This window comes from Panthera onca, chromosome B1, assembly GCF_046562875.1.
Source record: "Panthera onca isolate mPanOnc1 chromosome B1, mPanOnc1 haplotype 2, whole genome shotgun sequence".
Lineage (NCBI taxonomy): Eukaryota > Metazoa > Chordata > Mammalia > Carnivora > Felidae > Panthera > Panthera onca.
The window spans coordinates 163,704,512-163,712,514 of record NC_138342.1 but is presented as its reverse complement, the minus strand read 5'-3'; the positions used below and the strand labels follow the sequence as shown (position 1 = coordinate 163,712,514).

The window sequence follows — 8,003 nt, the reverse complement described above, 5'->3', positions numbered from 1 at the left end:
TTTAACATTTGTCATCTATGAATGATAATCTGAGAGAATGAACAATCTCTGAAAAGAGGGTAAAATCTTTCAAAGACTAAGGATCTCAGAACATTATGTAATGAAGCTGGGAACATACTTGGCACAAATATTCATTATTTCAACCCATATGTCTTGAGTGTCTCAGGGGTGGCCAACAATGTACCTGGCAGTCCTATCCCAGCCTTCCCAGGCCCTGAGGGAAGCAAGCAGTTCAGTAAGCAGCTTCAATACAGGGGGATAAAATACAACAGGGAAAGTGTGTGTGTAACGGGGGTGGAGGCAAATAGGAACAAAAATCTGGCAACTGGGTCTAGGTAAATTACACTTTAAAAATGTACTGAATAGTTCATAATGTCTGTTTTTTCAGTACATTTATTTTGAGGTAGACAGAGTTTCCCCAGACTCTTATCTGCTGGAGAGGGGGAAAGGTCAGGTGTTTAAGCGATGAACCGCGAAGATGCTTTAGCAAACATTTTTTGGGGGGGGCAAAAGTTGAAGTTGCCAGACGATTTTGAGTTACCAGGAAAATAGCCACTTCTAGAATGAGAGAAAGTAAAAGCATATTTCTGTGCTGCATCTCTATCTTCAAGGTAAAGAACTCCTCCTGACCTCACCCACACACCCACGCAGTCCTTACAGACCCTCTCTGCCAGGCCTTTAAAGAATTACATGTAAAAGGTTTATGTACGTTAATTCTGTTCCACACTCCAAAGGCTTCCTTCCCAGCAAAGGGCAAAGGGTGCCGTTGCCAGCATCTTCCTGAAGGAAATATCACTTCTGTGAGAAGTGAGCCTGCCAGGAGAGAACGATACAAAGCATTCAAGGCCTGGGGCAGGGGGAGGAGAAGGGAGGGCTAGGATTTGCCTGCAGTCCCGTTTCCCCACAATGAATTCGGAAGCAAACACAGTCTGGGTAAAGATCCTGGAGGGAGAGGAAACGCTCACAACCTGGGCAACAAAACCAAGCTTTGCCTGTGCAGAAAAAGTAATCGAGAGGGCTCAGCCTGTGGGCCCTCGGAGAGTTCAGCTTCATTCTGAGGAGCAGGACTGGGAACTAGGCACCAAGCAATGGTTTTGGCCTTGCTTCTCGTCCCCCAAGAGCTTCCGAGCAAGCTCTAAGGAGAAGCAGACCCGGAGAGTGCCCTCAGGGCCCGGGGATCCAGCGGCCCCACCATCTGGAAGGCGAAGCTGTCCGTCTGGCGTCTGCAAGGACCTGTCGTGTGAACACAGGACGCTTCTTGGAAGGAGTCCCAGGCGTCAAAACTGCTGCTCACCTGCACTGGAAAGCCAGCGCGCGCGCGCACCGTGCCTCCCGGCAGCCCCCTGCCCCTTGCCCTGCGCCCTGCTCCCCGCACTCGCTCCGGGTCTGCGTGCGCCTCCGGAAGCTCCGAGAGCCGCCCAGGCGCGCGGAGGCGGGGGGGGGGGGGGGCTGCTCAGGGGATTGGGGGCTGTGCGGGGCGCGGGAAGCTGGTGGCGCGACACGAACCCTCCTCGGAGTCTCCGCCTACAGCGTCCTCAAACACGAGCACGGATGTCAACGAAAGCCCCGCGGTGTCAGCAAACACCACTTGCTTCTTGGGGCTCTGCGGTTTAGGAGGTCTTGCCAGACAGGAGCGGAGGGACCGCGGGGGCCGCAGGGGCCGCTGCTGGGAGGTGCTGTGGCTGAGGCCGAGGTGCATGGGGGCGGTACGCAGAAGCCAGGCCTGCCGCGCGGGGACCTTTGGCAAACCGGGAAGGATGTTCTGAGGACGGGGCAGAAGGCCCTGGCGTTCTCCACGGCAGCCCAGCCCGCCCTTCCTCCTCCCTGCCACGTCACTGCACCTCTTCTCCCTCGGGGTCCCCTGCCTGCAGATGTCTGCAGAAACCGGGTCGAAAGCAGCACCGGCAAGCAGTGGCAGTGGGCTGGGCGCCGAAGGAGAGCCGGTCGGTTCCTGGAGACAGGGGCACTTACCCTACGTAGCTCCAGGCAGCAGCTCCTTTTCTCTGAGACCACTTTCTCGGCAGGAGCTATTTATGTGCCCTTGACCCCTAGAGAGCCAGCAGGCAGGGTGCACTGGCCCCTGGGAGGCAGCCAATCAGAAAGGCCTTTCACGTGGGACCCACTGGGGGAAATGAAAAGGATGTGACAAGAAGTGTGACTCAGGCACTTTGCCCTGGGCCGCCAGCCCTCTGCCCCCGACCGGGCACCCTTAGGCGTAACGTCACGCTTGGGTTATCTGTAGTTGTGGTCTGCGCTGAGGAGAGGCCGACCAGGAAGCAGACATACTCCAGGGAAGAGAGGGTTCCCACACGCTGCATGTGGTTTCCCCAGGGGGTGGGGGTAGGAACAGACTGTGCCTCTCCCTCCGCACCTCTATGCAGTGACATATTGCCCACTTTATGGCCTCTCTTAGCCCCACGTCATGGTTTCTTCCCAGCCACACTTCTGCCACTGCCTTCTTTCTGTGTTTCTGTTTCTGTGTTCATTTACTGCTCTGTACCCCTGTGGTGTGTGTGTGTGTGCGCGCGCGCGCGCGCGCGCGCGCATGTGTGTGTGTGTGTGTGTGTGTGTGTGTGATCCAGAGAGAGGAGGGTCACTGGGTGGGGCACTCATTGGCCAATATAGCTCCTACAGGGCCTTGGGCTCAGACCTCTGGTTCGGTCAGTTGTGGACAGAGTGACAGGGTCACAGGACACAAAGCACCTCCATAAGGAATCCCACCTGGTGTGCGTCCATGGCACTCCAGTGCTGGACACGTTCCTGTTGTCTCAGGTGATGGACAGCTTTCCTTGTGTTCTTACCCCTAGCATCCTGCTCAGTCTCCTTTGCAGATCACTGTATTCTCTCTATCCCTTAAATCTTTTTTTCAAAAATTTTAAAATGTTTATTTATTTTTGAGAGAGAGAGAGAGAGAGAGACAGAGAGAGAGAGAGAGAGAGAGCATGAGCCGGGGAGGAGCAGAGAGAGAGGGAGACACAGAATCCGAGGCAGACTCCAGGGTCCGGGCTCTGAACTGGCAGCCCAGAGCCGGCAGCAGGGCGGAACCCACCAACTGTGAGATCATGACCTGAGTGGAAGTTGGAGGCCCAACCCACTGGGCAAGCCAGGTGCCCCTCTATCCCTTAAATCTTAATTCACCCCAAGTCCTCAGCCCTCTGCATTTTCACTTTCCATAAAACCTTGGATTGTGATTAACTTGTTCTGCGAGTATTACTCAAGATGAGTAAACATTTCTAATAAATTTTAACTTGATAAACGAGCAATGTCTTGCAGTACAAGTGGTACCTGACGCGGAAGTCCCATGATCACAACCGAGCCAATGGTTCTTGAAATTTGCTTTGATATGCAAGTGCTTTGGATTATAAGTATGTTTCTGGAACAAATTATGCTCACAAAGCAAGGTTTTACTGTATACCTTTTCCTTGGAGATCTTCATCCAATTTTGACAGTTATTCAATTACTTTCATATGCTAAATACCACATCTGTATATAGCTTAGACTCCCCCCACCCCTGCACACCAGACTCCTAGATAATGGTTCTACTTTTGATCTGAGTGGTGGGACCACAGGTGAGTTCCCTGTGTAATTTTCTGTACCTATGTTCTACTTCAATCAAAAGTTAAAAAAAAAAAAAAAACTTCAAGAAGGTAAATTGTTAATTATATAGTGGTTTGGAGATTTGGTTCTTTCAAAAATGGCCTCGGAATGAATATATATAAAGGCAACGTGTATTTTTCACTTAATATATACAGCAGTGAACATCTTTTCATATTATAGATGTGACTCATTTTTCATCCATGGTACATGGTATTCCATTGTATGGGTCCACCATACTCTACTACACACATTTAGGTGATTCTCAAATTTTTTTTTTTTTTTTGCTAATAAAATGGTGCAGTTAAAACTCTTGCATACATACATTTGTGTACATGTGTGAGAATTTCTCCATGACAGATACTTAGAATGAGGACTGTTAGTTCAAAGGGTGTGTGCATTTAAAATTTTGCTGGTACCACCAAACTGCTTCCAGAAAGGCTGTGTAAGTTTCTAATTTTACCAGTAACCTTCAAGAGTTGCCCTATTTCCATATCTCCGCCATCACTAAAATGATCACATTTTAAAATATTTTTCAATATGATAGGTGAAAAACAATATGTCATGATTGTTTTGATATTTTTAAAAGAAAATGACATGTAGTATTTTCATATATTTACTTGCCATTTCCAGTTCTTCTCAGTTAAGTGCACAGTCAAATCTTTTGCCAATTTTTACAGTAAGCCATTTGTATATTTTAAAATGAAGTAGTAGTTCTTGGGTTAATAACATTGGCACCGTGGACTATCTATCTGAAAGAAAACAAAGGTAGACCGCTACTCCACACCAAACTAACTGAAGACGTTAATTTAAAAGTGATATGGGGCGCCTTGGTGGCTCAGTTGGTTAAGCCTCTGACTCTTGGTTTCCTCTCAGGTCATGATCTCACAGTTTCAGGAGTTGGAGCCCCGTATTCAGCTCCCTGCTGATAGCACAGAGCCTGCTGGAGAGTCTCTGTCTCTTCCCTCTCTGTCCCTCCCCCATTCATACTGTCTCTGTCTCTCTCAAAATAAATAAACATAAAAAATTAAAAAGAGGGCTATAAATTATAAGGAAGAGTTATAGGAGAGTATTGGTATATTTTGGGTAGGAGACATTCTGCATGGTTAAACCATAAGCAAAATCAACAAACAAGAGACTGGGAAAGTGTGTTTGTAAATATTGGACCACCCAAGGTCATGTTACTCCTTGTCTCAATTTTGATCATTTGTATTTTCTTTAAAAATCAGCCATTTCCTCTAAACTTGAAATTTAACAACATGAAGTTAAGCACGGTGTTCTCTCAATTTTTAAAAAACCTCCATGCTGTCTACAGTTCTTTTATTATTCCTAATACTCTTCGGTTGTGTTTTCTATTTTTTTCACGGTAAACCTGAGGTTTTCTTCTTTAGTTTGTTTGGCATATTGATTTTCTTGTTGTCTAGTCCGTTATTTTCTGTTTTCACAGTATGGTTTACCCCTTTTGTTTTTCCCCTTTATGTTTGTGCCTTTTTCAGTGGAATGCTTTTATTTCATTTATTTTCAATCTTTTGTGTTCTCTAAGAAATGCATTTAAGGGGCACGTGGGTGCTCAGTCAGTTAAGTGTCCGACTTCGGCTCAGGTCATTATCTCACGGTCCATGAGTTGGAGCCCCGCGTCGGGCTCTGTGCTGACAGCTCAGAGCTTGGAGCCTGCTTCAGATTCTGTGTCTCCCTCTCTCTCTGACCCTCCCCCGTTCATGCTCTGTCTCTCTCTGTCTCAAAAATAAATAAACATTAAAAAAAATTCTTTTTAAGAAATGCATTTAAGATCATACCTTTTCCACAAAGAAAACCCATATGCTTTTAAACACAGTGCTCTTATTGTCATTTATTTCTAAATAGGTTCCAGTTTTTATTTTAGTTTTCTCTTTGGTGCAAGACTTATTATTATTTTTAAGATTTTATTTTTAAGCAATCTCTACACCTGTCGTGGGGCTTAAACTTACAACCTTGAGATCAAGAGTAATATGCTACCGCTCTACCAACTGAGTCAGCCAGGCACCCCTGATATGAGAATTATTCTTAAGTGTGTTATTGAAATTTCTAAAGGATGATACTGGGGGAGGGTATGTTTTTCATCCTTTCTCCCTTATGCAACCAATACTCTGGATCCCTACAGCGTGGTAAGTGATGAGTTAGGTGCTGAGGTACAAAGGTGAACAGAAATAGCAAGGTTGCTGACCACATGGTTGTTTAATTTCTAGCATTCGGAAAATGTTGTCTTTATTACCTTTATTTTGGGGAATTTATTGAGATTTGCTTTGTTGACTAATATGTGATCCAATTTTCTAAAAAAAAAAACTGTTTTCTCATTTTGTTAAATTAAAGTCCTTCCACTTGAATTTCAAATACCGAGAAATGAGTGTTCAAGTCTTCTATGATTGCATTTTTCTCAAATTTGTGTATTCTCTGACAACTATGTTATATATTATTGCAATACTACCTTGTTTGGTGCGTGAAAGCTCAGTGCTATTGTATCTTCTTAGTGAGTCCTGAGCTGAAATCAAGAGTTGGATGCTCAACCAACTGAGCTGTCCAGGTGCCCCTGGACTGTTTTTTCTAGATTTTTCTTCTTTTCATCTTGTTGGTCCTTTCAATAAGCTCTAGGTTGGAAGAACATATTGAAACAAAGTTGGAAGTGGAAAAGATCTACCACAAGCTAAGCAAGCTTGCTACCTAACACAGAACACAGAAAGTGGGCAGTGGGGTAGGCATTGCCTATGTCAGTGCTCTCTGAAAAGCTCAGAGCTAAAACAGATTTCTACTGGCCAAGCAGTGTGGGGTCAGGAAAGAGAACTGGCTTTCTGAGTCCGAAGTGCAAGGTTCCCATCTTGGATAAATCATTTCCTGGAAATTATGAGCAGCCATGACAGTCTACAAATGGGATAGGGATCTCTGTCCACATTAATGTATTGTAGAAGAAGACAACAATAAATGAATAATTTACATATGGTTAATATTTTAGAATTTTCCAAACCCTTTGAACACCTTTATCTCACTTTTTCCTTGCAACAACCCTGTAGGTTGGTGTTACCATTCTCCTTATTTTACAGATAAGGAAGTGATTTCTCCAAGGTTCCTGAGTTAGTAAAAATTCAGATTCAGAACTTGAACCCAGTTTTGACTCCAAATTTCAGCATCATCTCCTGGTAACCTGTTACTTGTGAAAACATTTTGAAAACCAGAAAGCACCTTAAAAATGTAGATTTAGTGTTAATTTTCTGAAAGAGGCACTTGTGGGACTGTGCACAAATCTGCAGAAGGCTGCTGGGCTGTAGGCAGATTGAAAACTGGAGGGCAACTTGAGAGATTTTCTAGTCCAATCCTTTCAGGTGTGAGGCAGGTAATATTGAAAACTTACAGGAGCAGAAAAGTATCTATGACTCTTTTTGAATGTCCAAGACCATAGCTTCTACAACCTTCTTTGGTAGACCCTTTCAGTGTTTTATTACCTGCATGACAAAAAGCCTTCTCTTCATGACACCGTGTAGGTCTCTTTCCTCTTTGTAAAAAGTTCTAGGTTTGGCTTTCTTTGTCATTTGTCACTTTTCTGATTCTTTTTTCTTTATATATGCTTCTGAGTGTGCTGACTTATACTTTAGAAAAGCAGCTTGATTTTTACAAGACTCCATTTCTTTTCCATTGTTTTCCTCCTGCTAATCATAGTATTAGAGAATTTTGGTCCCTTTAACATTCATTTTTTTTTAAACTGCTTAATTCCTTCCTTCTTCCTTTTAATTAAATAATTCCCTAACCATTTTCTCCTGCATTTTTTATCCCATAAAACTAATTGTCCCTTAAAAACCAAGATCAAATTGGTCATCAGGTCGAGTTTATGCCTCTAATTACCACATGCAAATTGATGGCTTCATCATCAGTCATCATGTCTAAACTACTATTTGTTCTGTTTAATTCACTAAAATTAAGCAGTTTCATTTAAAAAATTAATTCCAGTATAATTAACACACAGTGTTATATTAGTTTCAGGTGTACAGTATAGTGGTTCAACAATTCTATACATTACTCAGTGCTCATCATGATAAGTGTACTCCTTAATCCCCATCACCTGTTTCACCCATCCCTCCATCCACCTCCCCTCTGGTAACCATCAGTTTGTTCTCTATAGTTAACAATCTGTTTTTTCGTTTGTTCCTTTTTTTCTTTGCTCTTTGTTTTTTTCTTTGTTTTGTTTCTTAAATTTCACACATGAGCAAAAGCATACGCCATTTATCTTAATCTGATTGACTTATTTCACTTAGCATTGTACCCTGAAGATCTATCCATATTGTTGCAAATAGCAAGATTTCATTCTTTTTGTGTTTGGGTAATATTTCACTATATATATATATATATATATATATATATATATATATATATATATATATATT

At 43.6% G+C, this 8,003-nt stretch overlaps 1 long non-coding RNA gene across 2 annotated transcripts; it reads right to left on the bottom strand.

Moving 5' to 3' along the window:
- On the bottom strand, positions 1 to 2,216 carry LOC144616114 (uncharacterized). 2 transcript variants are annotated; one of them, XR_013555060.2, is made up of 3 exons: positions 1,972 to 2,214; positions 1,507 to 1,738; positions 1 to 1,233 (listed from the first exon to the last, which is right to left on the bottom strand). It is a non-coding gene; the product is annotated as an uncharacterized LOC144616114 (long non-coding RNA). The 2 variants fall into 2 exon arrangements; XR_013555061.2 differs by having other exon boundaries at positions 1,507 to 2,216.
- Positions 2,217 to 8,003: the final 5,787 nt, after the last annotated feature.